Genomic DNA, 27,938 nt, shown 5'->3' with positions numbered 1-27,938 from the left:
GTTTGAATGGTCCACACACATCCGTGTGTATAAGGTCCAACAAACCTTCACCCCTCTCACACGAACCTGTGAAGGGTGACTTTGTCATTTTTCCAAGTAAGCATGATTCGCAACTATCATCTGACTTTAGGTCAAACGACTCCAAGACTCCATCCTTTTGGAGTTGGCCTATGCGTTTCTTGCTTATATGTCCAAGACGACAATGCCATAAAGATGCTTTATCCAAGTTATTATTAGTAGAATCAATACACAAAACATTATTTCCTAAGTTATCAACAACAGATACAGCTTCATACACACCATCACAAGGTAATGCTTTAAAATAAAGAACATTATTAAAGAAAGCATCAATAGAACCAACTTCATTATTAAATGAAAAGGTAAACCCTTGTTTGTACAAAGCATGAAAGGAAATAATATTTCTTGCCATTCCTGGCGAATAACAACACTTATTCAAATCTAAACTAAACCCACTCCTTAGCGATAAAGTATAAACTCCAATCTTGGTAACAGGTATAGCTTTCCTATTCCCCATGATCAAGTTTATCCTTCCTTGCTTCACATTCTCACTTCTTCTTAGTCCCTGCAAGTCACAACAAATGTGAATACCACACCCGGTATCAAGGACCCAAGAATTAGAATGGGGTGAGTTATTAGAAATGATAGTGTAAATACCTGCATGGTTGGGTTTAACTTTCCCATCCTTCACATCTTGCTGGTATTTTGGGCAGTTCCGCTTCCAATGAGCTTTTTCATGGCAATAGAAGCATTCAGCCTCTTTTGGGTCAGAAGAAGAAGTAATGAAACCTTTCTTGGTTCCACTTGAAGAAGAGCCATCAAGGGTCCGAGCCTTGGTACCCTTCGAGGATCTCTTTCTCTTCCTCCATCGATTCTTCCCAATTGCCAAAACCGAAGTAGAGTTTTGAGTAGGAGTGATAGCAACCGACTTCCCCTTAAGACCTGATTCTGCGGTCTTGAGAAGTCCCTGAAGTTTGCTGAGAGTGACTTCTTCCTTGTTCATGTGATATGTCATGCGGAATTGATCATAGCACGATGGTAAGGAATGCAAAATAATATCTATTGCAAGATCCTCTGGGAAGTTCACATTAAGCTTCAGCAAACGATCCACATACCTTTGCATTTTCTGCATGTGGCTCGTGACGGATTCCCCGTCCTTCATCATGGTTGTTATCATGGAGCAGATGATTTCGTACCTCTCTTGTCTTGCACTTTGATGGTATCTTTCCATCAAATCTTGGTGCATGTCATAAGGGTAGAAATCCTCATAAGACTTTTGGAGTTCCGCTGTCATCGTGGCCGTCATGATGCACGCCACTTTCGTAGCATCCCTTTCATGTGCCCGAAATTCAGCGATCTCCTGAGGAGTTGCAGTGGACTCATCAATCTCCTTAAGCTCCTTGTCAAGGACATATTCTTTGTCCTCGTAGCGGGTAATCATCCTGATGTTTCTGATCCACTCATTGAAGTTGGATCCATCAAAGGTGACTTTCCCACACAAGTTCATAAGGGTAAAGGAGCCATTAGGATTAGAGCCAGAAGCATTGTTGAAAGACATCTGAAGGAAAGAGGAAAAGATTAGTTTAGATATAAGAGAGTCCTTAATAAAACACCCAAATGTAATATTAAGGCTAGGATCCAATCACAATATAATATAACTTAGAAGAGGTATGCCGTAATCTAAGCTATATCATATTTGAAAGGTAGGTGAATGACGATTCACCAATTTCCACCACGAAAACCGCAATATTTTAGTATTGGGTTTTTGAATGGTTCTTAGAAATTCCTAGATTCTTTGAGATTCAATGAACTTTTCAAAGGCATGTTTCAATCTCGAGTGTGCCCTTAAAGTTTATCACTCAATCGATGTGCCGGTTAACCACACACGCTCCATCGATACTATAATAAACCCTAAGTCACCCTTTACCTACCTTGTTAAGTCCAAGTTAGTGTGCCGGTTAACCACACACGCTCCACCAACGACTTAATCAAAGTGTAAAGTGTAATTTCATGGAATAGCACCTTATTCACATTTTTCCTAAAGTAACTAAGATTGGGAATTTAATAAAACATTTAGTTACTTTATAATATTCATCATACTTTGAATGAGAATTAATAAGTCCTTGTCTTACCCGTTCGGCTAACGACCCTCCACCGATCAAGCAAGCGGTGGGTGAGAGTGGACACCCATTAAGTCACCATTTTATAGGCAATAACCTTATACCCACCTTATAGACCGGCTTCGTGAATGAGGCGTACTAGCGGTAAGATGACTTTGTTCTTATACATATATATATAATTATTAAATCATAATAATATAAGTATAAGGGTTGAATTTTAACTTTTAAAATTCTAGGGGTTGGAACTAAAGTTTTAACTTAACTTTACTTGTTCCAAAACTTGAGGGCAAGTTTTGTAAACTTTCAAAACTTTTCATTTCTTGTAACTTATGAGTTTAATAGAGTAATAAAATGAGGACTTTTCATTTTTCCTAACTCTTGTGTTCTTTTAATGGTTTTTAATCCAAGAGACTTTTGGTTTTCCATAACTTGAGGACAAGTTATGGACTCCATTAAAACACATTATGATCATGAATTAATCTACCACATAGGTTACAAATAATTCCTATGATCATCTAAACATCATAAGAACAAGAATATGAATATGAACACTTTCAAGAATCAAAATCACATTTAATCTTTGTAATTTTGATAACTAGTTGTTGTAAATGAGTTAGAAAAGACATTACACCTTCTAAAACAAGTTTTCAAGTACCAAAACATTTTAGGGTAATGATTCTAATCCATTTCCAGCAACTCAAGTCGAAATTCTGCACTCTGTCGACCCTACTCGCCGAGTGCATAAACCTACTCGCCGAGTAGGTTGAAGATACACATGAACTCGACGAGTCCTCCCCATGGACTCGCCGAGTCCATCAGTCAGACAGCAGAATTTTCGACTTTCTTCAACTTTTAAGCACAAATAACAAACAAACAAGCCTTGGCTCTGATACCACTGATGGGTTTTGAGCATTCTAACACTTCCTAAGTGTACATGCAACCCTAATAACCTTGGATCTATGTTTGTCTAATTATCATGCAAAGTTGAATTCCAAGGTTATATTCCTATCTAGCATACATGGGGAACAATTTTAACTTGAATCATAGATAGAATAACTTACCTTGTTGTTGCTTGTGTTCCTTGAAACCTTGTGAGCCTAGCACCCCAAGTGTGATGCCTCAAATGCTTCACACAACACCAAATGCTCTTGGAAAGAGTCTTGAGATAACACACACTTCTCAAAATCGGCCAAGCCCTCTAGTTTCTTAGTGTTCAACTTGTGTTGCTTTTGTGTAGCCAATTTTGTGGAGAATGGGACTCTTATATAGTGTTGGCACATCTAGGGTTACACCATGTAAACCCTAATGTGTCATGACTCTTCATTTCCATGACCCATGGGTTTGTAACTCCCATGGAGCATCCATGGAGCATCCTATGGGTAGAACCCAACTTGATAATCCATGGAGCCTCTTAGCCCACTATACAAGATATGGATGATTTACATAATCAACCCATATATTTAATTAGTTATCCTTTGATCACTTAATTAATTCCAAATTAATTCTTTGATCAACTAATTAAATAATATTATTAATATATTAGAACTTATAATATATTAATAATCTCCAAGTGTTATTTCTCTCATTTAGTCTATCCAATTGCATGGTGCCATGCAACCCAAATGGACCATGCCGGGTCGGGTCAAGTACAAGCCCGAAATAGTTATGGACTTAGACACCTTATCCAACAGAAACAACAAAGGAATCAGAGATACAAGAAGAATCTCTCTGAAAGAAAACAGTTCTGGCAATCTCAAAATTCCCATTTCTCTTATCATGACAGAAATTTAAAGTCAGAGAAAAACACTGTTAGGTCACAAGAAAGTCATAACAACCGAAGAGAGAGGTTCGGTTATGAAGGTCAAAACAACCGAAAGGATACGTTCGGTTCTGAAAAATTTGACAACCGAAAGCAAAGGTTCGGTTCAGAAAACACTATCTACCGAAAACAGAGGTTCGGTTCCGAGAGCAAAAGAGACCAAAGATCTAGGTTCGGTCCCACTAATGATCAAAAACAAAAGGGTCACTTAGAATCTCAAGCCAAGAAATCATCTCAGTCTAACTTCTCTCGTTCTTCTTCTTCTAATTCTTCTAATTCCTCTCAACCTCTTTCTAAATTCAACTCTGTTCGCACTTAAAAACCTAAATCATCAACAGATATGAAAGGAAAATCAAAGTTTTCATCAGTTGAAACAAATCAAAATAATTCCAGAGTCCAAATACCAAAACCAGAATCCAAACCGAAAGAAACAAATCACAACAAAATTAAGGTTTTCACCATTAAAAAGAAAGATGAAACAACGTTAATAAAAAGAACATATCTTGTTGACATCTCTCTAACTATTCCTGTTCTAGTGAAAGGCTCACGTGGACCCAAGAAACTTTGGGTTCCTAAATCTTCTTAATTTTTGCAGGTCATTAGTGACGAGCAGTTTGACGAAGAATGGTACATTGACAGTGGCTGCTCACGTCACATGACAGGAAGGAAGGAAGAACTGAGGGAGTTTAGGTCTCTTTCAAACGGTGGAAATGTCAAGTTCGGGAACAACTCCTTCGGCACCATAAAAGGCTATGGAATGATTACAAATGGTGATTTTACGATTAGGAAGGTTGCATACGTTGAAGGACTACATCACAACCTCATCAGTGTATCTCAGCTTGTTGGAGGTACCGGTCTCAAGGTTTCATTTGATGATGAGGGTTCGGAAATAATTGAGAAGAAAACGAAAAGAGTCATTCTCAAATCGGAGCGCAAAGGCAAAATGTTTCCCCTGAACCTCAAACCCATCAAAGGGAATCCAGCTACTGCCTGTTATCCAAAGCACAATCTAACGAAAGCTGGCTGTGGCACCGAAGGCTCTCTCATCTCAACTTCAAGGATATCAACAAACTTGTCACAGGTGGTCATGTTCGAGGTCTTCCATTGCTCAAATTCGATCGAGAACATTTATGTGCTGCGTGTGAAATGGGGAAGCAGAGTCATTAAAGTCACCCATCGATTGTAAACACTAAAGTTGTTGAACCATTAGAGTTAATTCACATAGACTTGTGTGGTCCATCATCTATCGAAAGCATCGGCGGTAGCAAATATATTCTTGTCATCGTTGATGATTTCTCGCGTTTTACATGGGTGTTCTTTCTGAAGCACAAATCTGAGGCGACTCTCAAGCTGAAGACGTTTATCAAGCAGATTGAAGTACAGCTAAAGAAAGTCGTTCGCAACATCAGGAGCGATAATGGTCTAGAGTTCAAAAATAAAGAATTCGAAGAATTCTTAGCCGACAAAGGAACCAGTCATAACTTCTCAGCTCCCTACACTCCTCAACAAAACGGGATTGTCGAAAGACGAAACCGATCTTTGTGTGAGGCGGCCTGAAGCATGCTAAGTTTTGCTTCTTTACCTTTATATTTTTGGGCTGATGCTATTGCTGCTGCGTGTTTTACGCAGAACAGGTCATATCTCAATAAGTGATTCACTCTCACTCCTTATGAGATCATCAACAACAGGAAGCCAAATGTCAAATTTTTCCATGTATTCGGCTCATGGTGCTTCATCTTCAATTCTAAAGAACATTGTAACAAGTACGATGTCAAAGCCGATGAAGGGATATTTCTGGGCTATTCTCTCATTTCTAAAGCCTACAGGGTATTAAACAAGCGCTCGAGGAAAATAGAAGAAACCTATTATGTGACTTTTGATGATAGCTATGTCAAAAAGCTTAAGGCCAAAGAAGACACAGTTGGAGAAATCTTTTCTCACACAGGCCAAGTCACAGCCTCGATTGCAAACCTATTTGAGAAGTTCGTCGAGTTATTTGATGAACCAGAGAAGGCAACTCTCTCAGAAGCGAGTGCAGCAGACAACAAAGTAGATCATCTGAAGCAACTCATCGAAGATACTACAAAGAGAATGAATGAAGGAGGATCAAGTTCTGACGACCCTCCACAGCACGATACTTCAGTTGAGGGGGAGGGCACATCTTCTTCATCACAGGCGAGCTCACATGTTGAGGGGGGAGAACTATTCTCCAGCTGCTCCCAAAAGCTTATCTGCACCCGCAAGTCCAGTGGTACCCGAAAGCTCAACACCGCACGAAACTCCTATAGCTCCAGAAACTTAAGACACACCTGAAAGCTTATCTGTCGAGGGGGAGAATGCGGATATGTATTACGACTATGATAGTCAATCTGAACTAGAAGAGATGGTAAACGCTGAATTGGATCCATCTTATGATCCAAATTACCCTCCTCTTGTCAAATGGACCAGAGATCATCCTGTTTCTCAAGTTATCGGTAATGTCTCTGAAAAGGTCCTGACCCGATCACAACTAAAGGCAAAACAAACTTCCTTATTTTCAAAAGTAGAATTATGTATGTTTAACTCCTTCGTCTCAAACGTTGAACCAAAGACAGTTAACACTGCTCTTGATCACTCCGATTGGGTTCAAGCTATGCAAGATGGACTAAATGAATTCGAAAGGAATAAAGTTTGGCGTCTCATTCCAGCTCCTCAAGATGCCTCAGTTGTTGGTCTCAAATGGGTCTTCAGAAATAAGATGGACAAGGAAGGCAACGTGATACGAAACAAAGCCCGTCTGGTAGTGAAAGGATACTGTCAGGAGGAAGGAATCGACTATGAAGAAACTTTCGCTCCTGTTGCTAGGCTGGAATCCGTTAGAATATTTCTTGCCTATGCTGCACACAAAAACTTTGAGGTCTACCAAATGGATGTCAAGTGCGCATTTCTAAATGGAGAACTTGAAGAAACCGTGTACGTGGTGCAACCTCCTGGATTTGTCAATGAAAGGTATCCTAATCACTGTTACATTTTGGACAAAGCCGTATATGGACTGAAACAAGCTCCGAGGGCCTGGTATGAAACGCTAACCAAGTTTTTAAAGATGTCCAAATTCAAACAAGGTTCGGTTGACCCAACCTTCTTTCGTAAGAAGGAAGGTAACCACCTTATGATTGTTCAAATTTATGTCGATGATATCATCTTTGGCTCAACGAATCCTAGCTTAATGGCTGAATTCAGAAAGCTGATGGAGACTAAATTTGAAATGAGCTCAATGGGTCCAATTAACTTTTTCCTTGGTTTAAATATTAGACAGGGACCCGAAGGCATCTTTATTAATCAGGAAGCTTACACGAAGACTCTCCTTGTAAAATTTGGCATGATGGGAGATTCAAAGGTTAAAGTTCCAATGGCGTTCGACACCAAGCTCACTCCATCATTGGATAAGCTAGCAATTGATATTACGCTTTATCGCCAGATGATCGGTTCTCTTATGTATCTTACTGCTAGCAGGCCTGATATCATGTTCTCTGTTTGTTACTGTGCTAGATTTCAGGCGAATCCACGTGAACCTCATATGCTTGTATTGAAGAACATACTTCGTTATCTCAAGAGAACTACCTCTTTAGGCCTATGGTATCCATCCAACTCAGGCTTCTTCGTTCAAGCCTACTCAGATGCAGACCTTGGAGGTTGTGGACTAGGCAGGAAAAGCACCACGGGAGGCTGCTAATTCCTAGACGGGAAGTTGGTTAGTTGGCAATCAAAGAAACAGACATGTGTATCTCTGTCTACCGCTGAAGCAGAATATATCGCAACTGCCTCCTGTACCTCTCAAGTGATTTGGATCCAAAGTCAACTCCGGGATTATGGACTCAATATGAAAAAGATCCCACTATATTGCAACTCTGAAAGTGCAATTAGGACCTGTCATAACCCAGTGCAACACTCGAAGACTAAGCACATAACACTGAGGTATCACTTCATTAAAGATCATGTGGAAGATGGGAACGTCGAAATTCATTTTGTTCGAACCACTGATCAACTGGCTGACATCTTCACCAAAGCTCTTCCTGAAGCATCGTTCAACAAAATTCTACAAGGGCTAGGTATGATGGAATCGGAGTCAGTACCAGACATTACCTCTCAAACTCAAAAGTGAGAAGCGAAATAGACCGAACGTTCGGGTTCGGGTCTTGTACTAATGTACCGAAATGAACCGAACGCTCGGGTTCAGTTGAATAATCTGCTTTTCGCTCATCAATCAAAGGTAGTTTTCTTGGTTGTAGATCTTATGTATAATTGTTCCAAATGCATTTCTCTTATTATCAAAACAATTCTCTTTTTGAAAATCTATTTTCTTCAGTAACCGAAATAGACCGAACGCTCGGGTTCGGTTTCCAAATTTTTCTCAACCGAAATAGACCGAACGCTCGGGTTCGGTTCCAAAGTTTTCCACAACTGAAATAGACCGAACGCTCGGGTTCGGTTCCAAAGTTTTTTTTTAAATTATTTTTTCTTATTTTCATTCCTTTTTTTATTATCAAAGATTCCAATATTTTTTTCTTTTTATTTGTTTTTATTTTATTTTATTTCATTTTTTTTATTATTATCAAAAACTCCAAAAACATTTTATTCTTTATTTTCTTTTTGGCTCTAATTTTATTTGTGTGTTCGTTTATGGGGAAATTGTTGAAATTAGCTAAGTGTCCCTAGAAGCATGCTGCTGTATGTGTCCAAAGCCTCACTTGATTCCGAATAATAGGCCTTACTGACTTGGTATACACAAACCTTGTCTTCCTAATTAGGCCTTCTTATTTATTCTAATCATGAGCTACCTAACCCTCTTCTCACATGAGATAAGAGTTTTCTGCTTGGTCCTATTTTTCACAGCAGAGGTACTTTGTTTTCTTACACCATCTAAATTGCATTTCTCCATCACTTTCGTTTCACAAAAGTAACCCTTGAGACTCTCAGAAATTACCACTGAGGTTTATGGTTACACAATAACTATGTTTATGATCTTAGTCTCGTGTCACTACGATCTAAGTGAAACCCAAAATTCAATACCCAATACGAATTGACGGTGAACAATTAATTTGCTCTAGTTTTCACTAATGAATTGACGTACGTACCTCCTTGAAATCTCAAAATTTTCTTTTGTGTGATTCCTATGAAATTGTTAACACCCATAACATTTCTTCCCTTGGAATCCAGTTTTAAATTTTTGTTGAGATTTTTTTAAAAAATATTCCCAGCCAGTTTAAATTATTCCCAATCTACTTGTTCAACAGACTACACCGGTCTCACAAGTACTTCGTTTACTTTCTATCTTATATCAAGATTAGGAATGTTGAATCGAAACGAAAGCCACCCTAATAAGCCTAATTAAAAGAAGCTTTTCAACACTTCTTAATAAGTGTTTGATCGTTATTCAACGGGAAACCACACAAACACTTTAAGGTCTCTCTCGACTTTGAAGGAAGAGATTCGTGTCCGGGATCATTTGTTTCGTGTCATTTTTGCCAAAAATTATTGCTTTATTTCTTTTCTTTTACACCCTTAGCACGAAAATCTTTGTTTTTCCAAAATTCAGGTTCTATTAATTACAGGTATTTTTCTTGGATTGGCAGTCGATTAAAGGTTGTGGTTGATTTTAATCCACGTGGCGGTATTTTTCAAAAGATGCCGTTACAATTTAAAGGGATAAGATGAAGACATGCTGACTCAGGCGGGAGTCTAATCGATTTGATTTCAAACGGCGCAAAAGGGAACGCGTGCGAATTGGAACCGTCTCATCTCCAAATGGCGCAGAAGGGGCGCGTGTGAATCTGAAACGGTTCATATCCAAACGGCGCTTGATGGGAGGCGTGTTCTTAGGGGTCTGTCACTCTCTCTCATGCGTGATCATCGGCTACCCCAACTGTCACGCATCAGTCAACTCCGGAAAACTCTTCGTTTTTCGATAGAAGATTTGGGAAGATCTTTCTCTCTCCTTACCCCACAGTATAAAAGGCAACATCCTCCACCGTTTACCTCTTTACTGCAATTAAAATTCCCAAAGTGCAAGAAATCCCTGAACCTTAATTGTTCATCATATTCTCCACTTTCTTCAAGCAATGGCAGATTCATCTTCTGTTCACGCAACATCCCACATACTGCCCATTCGCCCACAACAAAGCCTAATCATCGATTTATCCCCTCATGTTTACGTTGCCTTCATGTTCCCCATTATCGAGTGTTTGAAGTTTTCGCCGATTGCTCCTGCACTTACAAAAGCTGAATCCATTCCGATGGAGTTCTTGTCGCAGATCTTTGCGACTGCTCACTACGACAAGGTCGTTGACAGAATTTTCTTTGATATTTTTCAGCACAAGGCCTCGATTTCAAAGCAAAGATTTTGCTCGTTGTTAGGGTTTGAACCTGATTCCTCGAGGGTTAACCCTGAAACGATTCCAATGGGGCACTTGTTCAACATGTTTTACAACATGGGTTATACGGAGGTGCTTACTTCAGTCGCGAAGTTCAAGAAGTCGTGCCTACCGCCACAATGGAACGGGATGTTCACTGTTCTATTCAAAGGGTTATCTGAAAGAAGCGCTGGATCTGATGGTGCCAGTCGGTTATTTTTGTCAATAATGTATGGTGTCTACAATGGCATCAACATGGATTATGGGTCTGTTCTGTGGCAACAACTCATCCAGAGTCTCTCCTCTACATCCAGGCATTCTGAAATTTCTTACGCTAGGTTCTGGACTTTGGTCACGAAATGGGTGATGGACAAGTACCACGTCCCCATTGTTGCTGGTGCTCTAATGTCTTCGATTGGTACCTTTCATACCACGAAGATCATTGTATCGAACGCTTCAAAGTTTCCATTCAACGGTTCAATTCCGGAAACTATGTATGGCGATGTTCCTGCTGATAGTCGGATTATCCAGACGTACAAAGGTTTCAAGCGTTCTGGTCCGAGGGATCTCACTCCGAAGATGTTGAAGTCTATTCATGACGCCGACAAGCCTGCTCCAAGAGGCAAGAAGGCTGATAAAGGGAAACAGGTGGCGAAAGGGGCTAAAGGCCCTTCTCCAAAGAAGAGGAAACCAACCAAGGCTGCTTAGTCTCCGCAGCCAAAGTGCCGAAAAACTCAGTCGAGGCGAAAGATGATTATCGCTTCATCTTCAAGCGAGTATGAGGGTGAGAGTTCGGATTCTGACAATTCTCCACGAGGCAACACTCCACCCAGATCTCCTACCCCACAGGTTCAAGTCTCTACTTCTCCCATTAATTCTCCACCTAGAACCATTCCTATTTCTATTCCCCCCATAACTTCCACTACTTCAATACCACCCACTTCCATCCCCATACCAACACCAATATTCACCGAAGCAACCACAACATCCACTGCAGATGTTAGAGCCAACGTATCTGATACGGGGGTTCATACTGATGCACCCGAAACCACCCCAACACCCGAAACCACAAAAGCATCCGAACCTACACCTATACCCGAAACAACCCAACCTGAACCTACCCATACTTCAGCTCCACCAGCTTCACCACCACCACCTTCTCCTGGTCATGCTTCAGAGAATGATGAACCTTTCCTTGGCGGGGAAAATATGACGTTTGACTCGGTCTACTATAGTCCGTTTCAAATACAGAGTGATGACGATGACGATGCTCCCGTTACAAAACGACATCTCAAGGAGCTCCATGACAAAGTTGATTTGCTCATTGCCTCCTCTTCCACTTCTCAGTCATCCCTTTCTGAAGATGCAGTTCAGAATATTGTTGACGCTTTCTCTAAGGCTCAGCAAGATTCCATTGCTTCTGCAACCTCTGCCATCGAAGCCTCAACAAAAGCCTGTCAGGCTGCGACCGAAAAAGTCGATAAACTATTTTCTGATGCCTCTTCCCTGTTAAAGTCTTTACAGGAGAGTGCAAATGCTGCAAAGACTACGTTGGAACCAATTGTTCAACAGTTGACAATGTCTGTCTCAACTGAGTTGAAGTCCTTCGCTTCATTTCATCAAACGCTTTCCGACGACAACTTAGCCTTTCGCACAACCATAGACGAGCGTCTCTCGAAGCTCCAAGAAGATTTGGCTGCTGAGAACTCTCTTATGGATGTTCTTGCCAAGAAGACCACTGCTTTGAAGGTCAAGAGTGTTCAACTCGCCCATTCTCAACAGGAGATTGACTCTCTTCGGTCCGAAAGGGAGGTGATAAAGACGTGTGTTTCGGATGTCCACTCAGCCATCTCAAACATCCTCGAAGCACATGATCCTATCCTTAACTAGTCTGTGAGGCGTACCCTTGCAGAGAAGCTCGCTCCCGCCCTTGCCCTATTAAGCAAAATTGAAGGGCTACTTGATTTCGTGTCCATTCCGAAACAAGGGGGAGAGAAGGAGTCTGTATCCGAACCTCCTCATTCCTCAAAGGCAACTCACACTACCGAACCTCCTCCAGTAGGCCAAGCCTCCGGTTCGGGTGAGAAAGACAAAGGCAAAAATATTTCTGAGGAAGAAGAGGAAGAAGACAAAGAAACAATTGCCGACTTGTTGAAGCGTAGAAGTCGACGCAATGAGGCTGATGTCAGTGCTCGTGTGGCAAATGAGGCTGAAGAAGCTGAACGAAAACAGAAGGAAGCCCACGACCTTCTTGAGAGTAGGAAAACTCTTTTTCCTGCCTGGACCCTCGAGAGGATGATAAAAGAATCTATCGACACACCGAGTATCTTGTGGCTGGAACCTGTAATTTCTTTTGATTGTTCCAATACTGTCGACTCTCAGTTTGACATGCCACTGACCCGAAAGGCGTTTATCTTTCATGCCTTCTCCAACGTTGTAGAGTTCCCTCATCCTCATCCACATGTTGATCGGGACTTAATAGATTTCTATCTGAAGGCTGCTCAACCTCAGTATCAGACTTGGAGCGCTCAGAAGATTATCAACGTTCGGGTCTTGAAGCCGTATACTGAAGGGAACTTCATTAACATTCGGTTCAAGGTACTTCGGGGATCTGCCAAAACCGAACATGCCATTTCCCTTGCAGATCTTCCAAACCTCAATCCCTATGATTGGATTATCTTGCACAACATCCTTCTCACCAACGAAGCTGAATATGGTCCGATCATCGACCATCTCAAGAGGATGCTAGTGTGCTACATCATGGAAGTTGCACTGATGGATCAGGAGATAGCAAGCGTATTTAAGAAGAAACCAAAAATATCTCCTGTTGGCTCAGCCAGTGATCTGAACCAAATGCAGATGGGTAGAATTGACTCAAGAAGGAATTCAGTCATGTTCACCAGAAACGAAGGACAAAAATGTCTTTTCGCCTTGGCTGACAAGCACCTTTACACCACTGCCTGCTTAGAGCATGTTTTGGGGATCATCCACAGATGCAAGCAAAACTCAGCGGATGATGTCAAGTACTTCGATGACATGATACAATGGTACATTCGGTTCAGACAGACTATTCTCGCTCTTATCACACGTCTGTTTGATACTGTAAAGAAGACACCCGCTGCTGGCCTAAGCAAGAAGAAGAAGTAGTCTCGCTCCAACTTGACACAAAGGGGGAGATTGTTGGGTCGTGTTTTGTATTAAGTGTTGCGTCTATTGGGCTCGTTAGCTAGTCCGTTTTTGTATCTCCGGTATGGGCCATTCCATCCGTGAGTATAGTAGGGTTTATTATAAATATAGGTGCTTGCATGCATCTTAGGTTAACAAAAGTAACAATAGATCAGAGCATTATTCAGAAGTTTTAATTATCGTTCTTGTAACCCTAAATCCTCTACAGCGGAAGTTCTTAGTCGAGCTCTGCTGAGGATTGTTTGAATTAATCATTCGACACATTGTGATTCAATCTTGTCTTGTTTATTGTTTTATGTTCTTTGCACTACCTGTTACAAAGATCTAATCGATCTTCAAGTTTATTTAATAACTTATCACATTTCAATGTTAGAATTAAGGTAGTCTAATCAGAATAATATACACTATTATAGAATCACATCATGTAATAACATATCACTGATGGTATGTATCCAATAGATATAATTAGAACAATATAAATTCTTATGAAATTAGCCATAAAATAACCCATTGTTAACATATACTACCTTTATAAGAACCATAATTTATTTAATAGTATCTAATATTTTTTAGTACAACCTATTTGTTTCTTACAGGTTAACAAGATCATATTTAAACAAAAGTGTGGCAAAATGCATCTCTAACAATTTGTGTTTAAAGAAAATTACATATTTTAACAAAACGAAGGTAAATTTAATAAGATTAGTCAATATTGAATTGTTTTACTCCAATTCTAACTCATATTTTGGAAGTATACTCATTCTTAAATAGGAGTTTATTTATGGGAAGGAAGGGGTGATACATCAGAATCTTTATTCATTCAGGACTTTCATCAAACAGGTAGAATGCATGTATAGTTTAAGAGAATTTTCTCAAGAACAATAATTGATTTCAATCAATCAATATGATGTTTGATTGCTGAAATCACAAATCATACATATATGAATTGGAGAAATCACTAGTAGCTTAATGATTCAATCAATTCATGTTACAAGGTTAACAATTGAACATGTTACATGCAAGTAATAATGAAAGCGATGAAAATACAAGAAAGAAAACTCAAACCTTGATCAATTGATGAAATCGTGATGTAGAATACAAATCACAGTTTGAAAGATCGTTAGCAATTGTTGAAGATGAAGATAAACATAAATCAACTGAACACTTGAACCTCTACCTTGGATGAAATCGGTCATCATAGAGCTAAAATCATTAACAATCTTGTAATTAATTGTTTGTGTCGATAGATGAACATAAACCTCAATTACTCAGATTATCAATTGCAGATGCAGAAGAATGAAGAACATGAACTCGTGAAACATAGAAATTGCGACTTTAAAAGCTATTATTTAGCATTGTTCGATCAATGTCCAACTCAAACTAATTATCGGTTGAAAGAATAGAAGATTTAAGGAGATAGAAGATCGATCAGATTGAATTGAAGAACAAGGAATGTTGATCCATCGAATATCTTGGTAGAAGAATCAAAGAGATGATTTCATGATGACGTGAAGATAACACTAACATTATATCAGATCTGATCATATTAAATTTTACCTAGGGACTAATCTACCCGTCATTAACTAATCAATTAGATTAATTAGGGTTAATCATGTTTTTTTTATTAGCCACAAGATCAGTTTTAATCAAAGGCCAAGATTTGGTCCCCATGTCTCACAAAATATAGGTGGTCTCAAATGAACCTCTACATATATATATATATATATATATATATATATATATATATATATATAGAGAGAGAGAGAGAGAGAGAGACCAATGTTATTTTGTAAAACAAGGGGACCAAATTCTATCCATTGATCTTTTTTGATCTCATGGTTAAAAAAACTCTGATTAAGCTGCCTAATTAAGTTTGTAGGGACAGTTTAGTTAACGTTTCAATCATAATAATCACCTCTATTTATCTTTCATTCCTCATTCAACATAAAAAGAAGTCGTCATATTCTTCTAATTATTTTCTCAATTGCAACCAAATTAAGCAAATCATCGATAAAAAAAGTATCTCCTTCACAATGAAATCACAACTAAAAGTATGAGATTGAAGAACTTCAATTTTCGATTCTTGATGTCTATTTAGTGATTTTCTGTAATTCATCTTCATCAGCAATCGATCATCAATTGATATCGATTTCAAACATTTTACAAGCTTTGATTTTTACAATCAAATCGGGGATTTCAGTTTAATCATCATCTTAGATGTATTATCAATTGGAGGCTTTGATTTAAGCTATTGATAATCAATTTTCGAGATAATTTTTTTCTGCACATTTGAACACATATTATGTAAAGAGAAGCAAGCAAAAACAACTAATCCTCAAGTCATTGTGCGTTCTTTCTATAGAATTAATGAGGTATGTACATTATTCTTGAGCAAATTCTCTTAAATTATATCACTCCCTCATTCCCACAACTGAAGTCCTCTTTAATAGGTGTATACTCCCAAAATATGATCACAATTAGTGGAAAATAATATAATGTTTAGTGCTCTATTAGCTTCACCATAGTTTTGTTTAAATCTGTTTTTTTTAAACATAAATGTTGGAGATGGAGGCTAAAATTGAGAGCAAACTGTAATCATAAGGTTGCATAAATAGGCCCTAAGACCCTAGACCTACAGTTTTGCACCCAGTTACCACCGCACCGTGAACAATACATGACCATGTCGTGTTTAAATAAATCGTGTGCTCATTAAATGATGTGGGTGTGTCGGGGTGATTATATATCACCACATTATGGTCATCCAAAAATCACTAAAACTTCAAATAATGTTACAATTCGATTGATGATCACTACGCTGTGTGTCTCATTAGAAATAAATAATCCTAAGGGAAATACCTGAAAAAAGTAGATGTTACAATTCGATTGATTATCTCTCTTGTACTGCAAAAAATTGAGTAGTAATTGATGCGGTGGACTATACCCTGATTTGGTACCTTTTGCATTTCAGAAATGAGTTTTTTTCTTGGTATTGTAATAGAGAAAATAAATTTTCTAGAAATTAGGTTTGTTAACTACACCTAAACGATTTGTAATTGGTATTTTTCTTAGGTCTTGCTAGTGTCTTTCTTTTTTGTATATGTTTTCTTTAAAAAATGTAATTTCATTAATTTGTAGTTTTCTGTTCTTAGATCTTTTAATTTAAAAAAATCTATCTTATAATAATAATATGTTCAAAATACATTGTAATTTACATCAACTTAATTTGATGGAATAAACAAAATAATAATAATTCTTAGCATGTATTTATCTAACGTAATTTGATAAAAAAAAATATATTTTTAGACATAAATTTTGATAAAAAGAAATGATATTATCAAACTGCAAATTGGGATTTTTTACATCAAATGATAGATGTTTAAACATTATTGGGATTATGTATAGCAAAAGTGGGATTTCTACAACAACATTAGAGTTATTTAACAGCAAAGTTTAGAATTTTGACATAAAAAATAGATTTTTTTTCCTGAAAGGTAAGGGTCTTTTAATTACAAAATTTGGGTTTTCTTATATCCAAATTGGAATTTTGAAAATATAATCAATTAAAGCATTCCAATTTTTTTTTTAACAAACTGATTGTAACATTGTATTTTTTGGTTTTTTAAATAACCAATTATAATCTTGCATTTTGAACTTTTTAAAAGAAAGTTGGAGTAGAAAGGTTGAAATTATTTAGATCCAAGCGATTGTGTAAGCTGATTAGAGGCTATTTTATGAGATGATCGATATTTGTTTTGCAAGTTTATCAGAAGTACGTTGTTGCCCAAGTTAAGCAGAAGATGTTGTTCGAGCTTACGAGAAGTTATTGACATTAAAACATACTAAAATACCCGAAACTAGAGGGTTTTAAGTGTTGCTGCAAAATCAAAGATTGAGATTTCAGTATACTTAATAGCCACCTGATGGTATAAAGCTTGACATTTTAGTAAACAATATACTGAAATGACCGACACACCAGAGGGTATAAAGTTTGGTTATAGAATCAGATATTGACATTTTAATATATTGAAATACTTGACACATGAGGGTATAAAACTTAACATTTCAGTATATTGAAAGACCATCGGGTGGGTATATAAATTAGCTTAAAAAATCAGAGACTAGGAATTTAATATTCCGAAATACCCGAAATTAAAGGATATAAAATTTGACATTTTAGTAGAATGAAATACCCAATACTAGAGGGTATAATCAACCATTTTTTGCTAGGACGGCCACGAAAATAACAAAAAAATAGAAAGGTAGTATGAAATATTATTTTGAAGTCCTTTTTCCCTGTGTAAATGATGTCACTGTGAAGAAAAAAATGACATTTCAGTAAATTGAAATATCTCTCAACGAGGGATATAACACTAGTTAATATGGTCGGGCCGCCTTTCAAAATATGAATCATGATCCTAAAAATTATTCTTTTAATTTATTTATTTTTTTTATTTTTGATGAGTGAAATTAGTAATGTTTAATAATAGGTAGAAATATTTAAAATGGATCGAAACGTCTGAGAGTCATCTAATATATATTTAGGTACTAGTTTTGTATTAAATATGATATTTAAGATTAAGAGTCATCTAATATATATTTTGGTACTAGTTTGTATTAAATTTGATACATAAGATTAAGAGTCATCTGATATATATTTAGGTACTAGTTTTGTATTAAATTTGATATTTAAGATTAAGAGTCATCTAATTTGGTACTAGTTTTGTATTAAAATTGATATTTAAGATTAAGAGTCATCTAATATATATTTGGTACTAGTTTTGTATTAAATTTGATATTTAAGATTATAAAAATAGAAAATAAAATTGCTTTTAAGTAGCTGGTAGTGAAAAAAAAAAGTCAAATAGCTCTCGTAGCTCAGTTGGTTAGAGCACCTGTTTAGTAAGCGGGAGGTCTTGTGTTCGACTCTCAACGAGAGCATCAATTATTTTTCATAAAGCATTTCATTTTTTCTATCTTTTCTTTCAAAATTCGGCCCCTATACTTCCATGCTCTGCTGCTTTTCAGCCTGGTCCTTCAATTCTTGTACTTTTCAAAATAGGGTCTATGTTGATTATTTTGATTTGACAGATTGTGAAAAAAAACCGACTGAATTGGCTTGGCTGAATAGCCAGTTTGTCAATTTTTTTTTTATTTTAATAAATAATAAAAGGGTATATAACTTATTATGTTAAAAAATAAAAATCATGTTAGTAATGTTACAAAAAAAAATCTAAAAAATTGTTACTTTATAACCTAAAATTAAAGCCTAAAAAATTGTTGCTTTATAACCTAAAATTAAAAAGCCTGTAATATGACATTATATAAAAGAAAATACACATAAAAACCAAAGGGCTTGTAGACCAAGGTATCAGGTGTTTATGGAAAGGTGTTCGTCAGTCAAATGTTAAGGGTTCAAATCTCACTTGAAACGAGACAAGTAGTTTATGAGTAATGTAGAGAGTGTGTTGTGTTTGCCGTTCCTAAAAAAAATACCGCTAAAAGTTTAGGTGTTTTTCGGTTGCCTCTGCTCGTTCATATATTGATGAGTCCTTTCTTATTTCTAGTTTTATCGAGACTCGATGGTTCGTCTTGTTCCTACCAAAATATGTATTTTTGATTGGAGATTGTATTTGGATCGGTTTCCCATTAGGTTCAATCTCTCCAAGAGGGGCCTTGATATTCCTTTGTTATCTTGCCAGATTTGTGACTCTGTTGCGGAGACGGTTAGTCATGTTTTCCTCACTTGCTTGGTTGTTCATGATATTTTGACTCATGTGCTACGTCGGTGAGAGTTACCTTCCATTACTCTCTCTTCTTATGAAGATCGGTTAAATTGGTTCAAGAATCTCCTTCTTCCAAATGGTGTGAAGGATTATTTGGAAGGTGTTTTCTTTGTGATGTGGTGGTGTATTTGGTTGTTTAGGAATTATTTTCACTTTGCGAGGGCTCAACCGAAGAAGGCTCTTTTGTTTGATGACATTGTCACATAAAACATTTTATTGGTGTAACAATAGGCATAGGTTGGTTGATATAATTAGGTAGGTTGGCTGCAAAAGCCTATTTTGGCCATTTCATATTGCTCTCTTGTCTTGTTTTCTTTTATTAGACTTTTTCGTTAGTTTCTTGCTAGCTCTTTCTTTTCATATAACTTTCTTTCTTTGCCATTCAAAAAAAAAGTACCACTAAAATTTATAACTATGATGGCATCGACATCATTGTATAGGGTTTAAGGATTTAATTCAAGGATAGAAAAAACATAAAATTCACAATAAGCAAATGGAGGAGTCAAGAGAGTAAAAACAAAATAATTCAATTTCAATTCCAAAATAAAATAGAAATTTAACGTCCCAAAAATTAAGACCAAAAATTTCAATATTTATATTAAATAAACCATCAACCCAATCCATTCATAAAACCATAGTGAAAATCAAAGTGTGTCAAACAATACCCAAGTACATCAAAGTCATAGAAAACATGGAACAATGTGAAGTATGCAATGCAGTCATTCCGAGCTCTTCCCCTTGGAACTAGAAGTACTTGAAACATAAACTGAAAACTGTAAACAAAAAGTTTAGTGAATTCCTCAAAATACCACATACCATACATATCAAACATATAATGGGCCCCGCCTAGCATCGGGCCCCGCTTGGAACATACCTGTTAGTCATCAGGCTCCGCTCGGTATACATATAAAAATATAATCATATAAACACATGCAATATTCACAAAGATAATAGCATATAGGATAGTCATCGGGCCCCTCCCGGTATACATATCAATACCATACATGCAAGAGTCATGCAGACAACTAGCATCCGAATCATAATAAACCATGGGCTAGCAGTGGTGCTTTCGACACACTAAACATAGTGAGGACACTCACCTCTAGCTTTTGAATCTCTCAAATAAATCTCGATCTGCTGGTCCGAAAATCCCCTGTGCTCACACCGTCACATAATATCCAATTAATAATTGGATCTCGAGCCATAATCAAGAATCTAAGCTACTTGTCCAATATCTAGGGTAAAAGACCATTTTACCCTTTTTCTTACTTGGCCCCAAAACAAGGCCCAACTCATTTGCTGAAAATGCCCAAATTCCTAAATGGCATCCTATGGCCCAATAAGGCCCAACTTCCAAATTGGGCCCAAAAATCATCATGGACCTAATCCCAAAAAAGTCCATAGTCTATTTATGGCCCAAAGTTAGAAGTCCAATGGCCAACCCTAAAAAGCCAAAACTATGGCCAAAACCCAAGGAAGTTAATCCAAAAGTCAAATAGCTGAGTATGTTGGGCGTACTTAGACTTACGCTTGGTGTACTTCATCCAGGGCCAATACGCTCAGTGTACGAGTTGAGTACACATCGGTTACTCCCCAGATCACCAATCCAATCCATTAAGCACTTATTTGGTTAAGCCAACATGCCAAACACTCATATCTGATTCTAGGAGGTGACTTAACATGTAAAGTTGGCAACTTTACACCCATGCATGACTTAATGGGACCCAACACTCAAAAGTAAGCTTAATAAGAACCCTAACACTTGCATGGACCCATATCTCTCATAAAGATTACATTTTTATGGATAAGGGACCTCAATGGAGCTAAGAGCTAACTGATGGGTTTCTAACAATACATCATTCATATGGTGTACATGGAAACCCTAATAGCTTTTGGATCTAGTTTGTCTAATGAACATGCAATTGAATATCCAAAGCTATAAACCTTAGATCTAGCATACAATTAATCATATTAACATAAAATAGGGTTTAGATCTGACCTTTCATTGTTATATAGCAATAACAATCAATCCTTAGCTTCAGAAAGCTTAGTGCCTCAAGTGTTGCACCTCTAATGGAGTCACAAACACCACTAAGCAACTTGGATGAAAAGGGAAGAGAAGGGAGGCACCAAAAATGGCTGGAAACCCTAAAGAAGTGTTAGCCACATTTTTGGTGCCTAAGGGCTCCTTGTATACTTAGGCAATTAGGGTTATCAAGCTAGGAAACCTTAATTTGACTACTTAAGCCCTAAGCAGCCCATGAACTCCTTCTTTAGAAGCCTTGGACAATTTCTAATGAGGTTCCCCATAGAATTCGTCCACTCCACCTTCTATGGAGTCCATAAGCCCATCTCTGTAATTATCTTATAATTACACAATAAGTCCCTTAAGTTTAATTAATCTCTTTTAGCCACAAAATTAATTCTTAATTAATTCTTGACCAATATTAATTAAACAATATGATTTCTCCTTTAATATATTATTCTTATAATATATTAATAAATCATAATTAAACCTTTCTCTCCTTAATTCATCCTACATATTGCTATGGTGAAGGCAACCCAAAAGGACCATGCTCATAATCGGGTCAAGTACATACCAAAATAGTTATGGACTTAGAAACTAATCCAACAGTCTCTCACTTGGATAAGTCTAATAACTAATTTCCGTATGACATCAGAACCTGATCATCAATCGTAGCTTTCAAAAGCCGCTGTCAACTCTGATCTTACCAGATATGTGTGTCCTTTAGATAAGGGATCATATATTCCTCCATTCTCAAGATATCGTTTAGACAGAAGACATGAATTTCGATCATTCTCTCTATACTGTTTCCTGACTTCCGATTTATGACGACTAACAACAGACTACAATTGAACACATCAACTTAGTCCCGTCTTGGCCAAGCGCTTAGGTGTCATCACTAAATCATCGAGGGGCCCATATATATTGCTTTTATCCCACTTTGGGTAAAAGGAATGGATAAACCTCAACTCAAATGCTCGCTTGAATTTACTGATCGAGTCACGCACAACAATAAGTTTTATAACACCGAGTTACTGGTGCGTTTACTTATTATCAATGTGCAACCGACCAACAAATAATAACTCACACGTCTCGGTTTCAAGAATATACAATATTATCGACTAACAATCACTCGTGATAAAATCCATGAAGTGATTCTCGTGAACATGAGTTTAATCCAATACTCCAATCTTATGAAATCACTCATGAACCTTGCATCAAACTTGTGCTATGTGTAAACTCTTCAGACAATCTACAGACTCTTCATGAAAGTCTTCCTTCATACCTACTTCCAACGTATGACCGACTGTGGAAGTTCGAATAACCCAGTTATTCTGGACGTCAAAACATGCAAACTGAAACACACTAATACTTAATCCTATATGGCCCCAAACTTGTGGGAGTAAATAAAACACTTTTGTTTAAACACCATATTGATTACTCATTATTCATTGTTTACTGTTTCAGAAAATCAACTTATTACTCAAATTACAACAATAGCTGTCCCATGCACAAAGCATGCACACTATGTTTTCTACGGTCCTTACTTTGTAAAATAGATCAATTGAAAAACTTTTCCAATGATGCTCATTTCACAATTCCCATTCCTTATCATTAGTGTTAGAACAAAAGGTTCTTGCCACTACTAGAATATGCTAGATTCTAACAGTTTATGCAACGATCCTTTCGCAAAATCATAGCACAAAATTCACCAAGACTTGGCCAATGAAATTACAAAGTACTCTATCGGAAATTGTTACAAGAAAATTCCGTAGACGTGAAGTCTCACATTCAAAGTACATTCCTTTGAACATCCTTCTTGCATAAAATTTTCTAATCTAGACATAGACTCTCAACATCCAACTCCTAATATGGAAACATTTCCATATTTGCCATATGACAACTCATTTTTTATAGAATCTTATCTATTCATAATAATGTCGATATGGTCCATCCAATACCATACTTTCAACTACACACAAGTGACCGATTCTCAGCGAACTTTGGATCGTCATTTGATAGTTGTTTAATTATTTTAGTTAAAACCGATTCTAGTCCCCTTTCCCTCTTAATGCGCTAGACATTTGGAAAATTTTAGAATTGTCAAATATTATAGCATTTGCAATCGATCCTATACCCGAAGCATCTGGGACACGATGTATAATGTCTTACGTAAAGATATGATACTTTATCAATCTTTTGCTATAATATTTTTACGTGTCACGTTCTCATAATTCGAACTATGAAGAGGGATGCCGTAATCATAATCGAAATTTAAGAACACACTATGTATCCTTTGACTAAATTTATTAAAATTTCTCAATCTAAGCTTTTGATTTTGAAACGAAGTATAATATTCTCTCCCTTAATTATAGAAAAAACAACTTTTCAACTCATGCAGCTTTGCAAATTGAATCTTTGTTTTTCTATAATTAATACTGCTAACTTGAAATACTTGCCATAATAATCATACAAACATAACACTTATGCTCCCACTATGATGATTATTATCATATAAGCATAACACTTATGCTCTCACTAGCTTTGACATGTATTCAGAAAACAACTGAACTTCCAGAATACAATAGCTATTGAATTTCTGAAGTTCATATTACTAATACCAGATGCTTCGATAAGCCTTTATCTAAGCTTCTTAAACTTATACACCTATGCCCTAGATAGCTCATACGTGTGTCTCAACAAATTCAGAACTTATATCAATAAGTCCCAAATATTAGACTAATTGCCAAATCTCACAATTCGAACTATGGAAAGGGATGCCATAACCATAATCGAATTTGAGAATACAATTTTCACAATTGCTATCTTCTTAAAATCTCTCTTAGTGAAAGCATTTCCTCATAGTTATTTTCATGAAGGAGTGAATCTTATGACACTTAGATTTTATGGTGTATGTGTTCCTATCCATGTGAATTTTCCAAAACCAATTTTGCGACAAATCTAAACTCATATGGATTGATCTATCTTGATTTCTAGCCTTATGGTAACATGAGTACCCACCATGTCTTCCAAGTAGTTTAACAACTTATCCTTACATATCAATGTACTGTCCATCGATCAAGGCGCTTTGTCTTTATGCATTCAAATAAGAACTCATAGAACTAACATACATAATTCACTCAATTGGAATGGCACATAAACAAAATAATGTCAACATGATAGGTTGTAAACCTCAAGTCGTGTGCTAGTGATGATTGATAAGGTTTATTCTTGATTTGTTCTTGAAACCTTTTTCAAGAATCATTAAAACTCCCACTGACCTCTTGACATATATGATTCTGTTGTCAGGAAACTTTCCTTGACAAAACAAATATTCAAGAGTTAGTGTAGCTCTTATCAAGACAAAACACTTCACATAATTGGTCCTAGTTGGTCTTTGTCTTATCCAAGACAGCAAAACTTACCAATTTCAAATGTGCAAGAATAAGAAAACTTTTCCAAATTCAACATTTGTTGAATGTTATAAACCTACTAAAGAGGTGTCACTCAATTCACAATCCTGGAGTATGACTCTAAGATTCGATATTGGAATGAAGTATGATTGATTTCTTGATTTAACCATTTCCACAATTCCTGATTCCTCTTCTTAGACATACAAATGTACTAAGACTCACTTAAAGGACCGATTGAGATATGGTTCTTAATCATTAAGACTTTATCATAAAACACAATAAAAGGTACACTCCCTTCTTCTTTGAATAGAGAAACTTTTATCTTTCTGCCTACTTGATTCTTCTTACTTGTTCTGCAATTGATTGAAACTCTATCAATCAACTCAGAGTTATACTTAATCTTATAAGTATAACTATATTTACTAAACTTTAGTAAATCATGATGAATATCTTTGTCACTCTTGTGGTAGACTTGATCAACATACAACCTAGTGTACTCGATCTCCTAGTCCTTCAATTGACACTTTGTCAATGAATTAGTCTTGAATTTCCAATTATAAAGTTTCTCATTCATCACACAACCAAGTTGTATGATTCCAAGTTTCTGTCCAATCGAAACTTGGGCGATGAGAAACTCTCCCTATTTGGCAAATTCTCGACATTTCCACAAATAACATAATTAAGAATCAAATCTATTTTGCTAATAATAGAAATACACAAAGAAATACACAAACATCAGTTTTTTCATACACACATAAAACTCAAAACTTATTTTATTGCGGAAAAACTTGTCCTTACAATGCAATTCAACTGAAAAATATGCTATTACATATTTGTTAGCAATCTACCCTAACTCTAAAGTAGCAGCTCAAAAATCCGATCTTTGAATCCATGCGATCGAAATCCATTTCTTCGTGATCAGATTCAGCATGCTTCTTCCTTATGCTTCCTTTCCTTTCTTCGATCCTGCAAAACATCAAAATGTAATCTTATCACATCATGTATTAAGAACCAAAAAATAGGAACTTATAGAGTTAGTTAATGGATTTTACCTGAAGTAGTGCCACATGTCTTGACTCTCCCATCTCTTAGATCTCTCAGGTAAATAGGGCAGCTTCGTCTCCAATGCCCCTTCTCTTTGCAATAAAAGCAAATGGACTCCTTTGACACATTACATGGGACAATCTCATGCTTAGTCCTTTCTGGACTTTCAATGTTGCCAGTGTCTAATGAAGTATGGGGGTTTGATCGACCAATCAAGTTTTCTTGACCACTGCGCCAAATCATCGCTGATTCAGCAACAATAAACAAATAGGTCAAATCAATGAGGGTCACGTCGTGAATCATCATATAGTGGTCTCTTATGAAATCACTATATAAATCAGGAAGTGACTGAAGAACCCAGTCAACAGCCAACATCTCTGAGATATCGAAACCTAACATCCTTAACCTATCAATGTGTGACTTCATCTCTAAGGCGTGTGCACAAACAGGTTTCCCAACTTCGTGTTTACTTGCCAAAAGGTCTTGAGTGAGCTTGAACTTTTCAAGCCTTTGAACTTGTGGGTCAGGGAGAACAATTGGAGGAGGTGGAGGAAGTGAAACATGGCTCTCATTTCCTTGATCGTATCTCGGAACATCATCTTCATTTGGAAAGCTTGTTCCAAAGGATTTGGGAAGACCATTATGAGATTCAGACATCTACAAAACGGGAGAAAATTCAAGTTAAGTTGATTGAGTCCTTAATTAAACACCCAAATGAGTTATTAAGGCTAGGATCCAACACAATACTCTACAACCTAGAAGAGGGACGCCGTAATCTAGTTGCAGAATATTTGAAGGTAGGTAAATGACGATTTACCAATTTCCACCATGAAAAACGAAAAAGAAGTTTAAGTTTTAAATGAATTGAAACTCCTAGATCTTTTGAGATTCATTGAACTTTTCAATGGCATGTTTAATCTAGATTATGCCCTTCAAGTTTGCGGTTGGGATGCTGAGGATCACAAACAAGGTGTGAATAACCATACGAATCTACATGGTGCACTCAATGCTACTATCACCTAATCAATGTGCCGGTTAGCTACACACGCTCCATTGATTTATGACAAACATCGAGTCACCCTTCGTTACCAATGCCAAAGCCAAATTAGTGTGCCGGTTAACCACACACGCTCCACTAACATCTCGGCAAGGGTACAAAGTGTCATTCCATGGATTAGCATACAATTTCACATTTTGCCTAAAGTAACTATGATTTGGGAATTTGAAAAACATTTAGATACTTTGTACTTCATTATACTTATAATGGAAGGTTTCGTCCTATCCTACCCGTTCGGCTAACGACCCTCCACTAGTCAAGAGTGCGGTGGGTAAGAGTGGATACCCATTCAATCACCATTTTATATGCAATTTCCTTAAACACCCCTTATAGACCAGCTTCGTGAATGAGGCTTACTAACGGTAAGACTGACTGTTTACTCATACACACACACACACACACACACATATATATATATATATATATATATATATATATATATATATATATATATAATATTAGACTTTTAATGTTATATATAGTATAGGGTGTATTTTACACTTTTTAAAATATTAGATGGTCAAACTTAATAAATTATACTTTTAATTTAATTAAATGTAAACCAAAACTTTATGGGTTTATTAAATCTCTTTTAATTATACACCTCAATTAATTAATAAAACCATAAGGGTGTAATTTGAACTTTTTCAAAATACTTGGGTTTTAGAATTTAAAATTTTCAAATTAAGACTTTTAATTGAATTTTAAAATCCAAAACTTGCGGGCAAGTTTTGAAAATTTTCAAAACATTAGGGTTTAACTTATTTAAATTTCAAAAACAAAACTTTTAAGTTCAAATTTAAACTATAAAACCTAAAGGGAGTAATTTGAAACTTTTTCAAACTTTATCAAGAACATTCTAGATCAAAAATTCAAATAAGGCAATTAACAACTAATTGGTGGTTATCTAATTTTGACCTAGTCCAATTTCTAGCAAGATAATTCACCAAATAATTCAAATAATTAAATTTAATCATATAAGGAAGTAATAATTCAATTAATATGAATATATCTTTTATTTTAGCAAGGATAATCACCAAATATCATAAAAATCCGATTGTTATCAATCAAAAACGTTTTGGT

General features: G+C 36.6%; 1 non-coding gene across 1 annotated transcript; it reads left to right on the top strand.

The window, feature by feature from the left end:
- Window positions 1-18,396: 18,396 nt before the first annotated feature.
- On the top strand, window positions 18,397-18,470 carry TRNAT-AGU (transfer RNA threonine (anticodon AGU)). The gene has a single exon. It is a non-coding gene; the product is annotated as a tRNA-Thr (tRNA).
- Window positions 18,471-27,938: the final 9,468 nt, after the last annotated feature.

Source organism: Lactuca sativa, chromosome 4, assembly GCF_002870075.4.
Source record: "Lactuca sativa cultivar Salinas chromosome 4, Lsat_Salinas_v11, whole genome shotgun sequence".
Lineage (NCBI taxonomy): Eukaryota > Viridiplantae > Streptophyta > Magnoliopsida > Asterales > Asteraceae > Lactuca > Lactuca sativa.
Note: the sequence above shows the minus strand (reverse complement) of the source record. Positions and strands in the feature narration are given on the sequence as shown.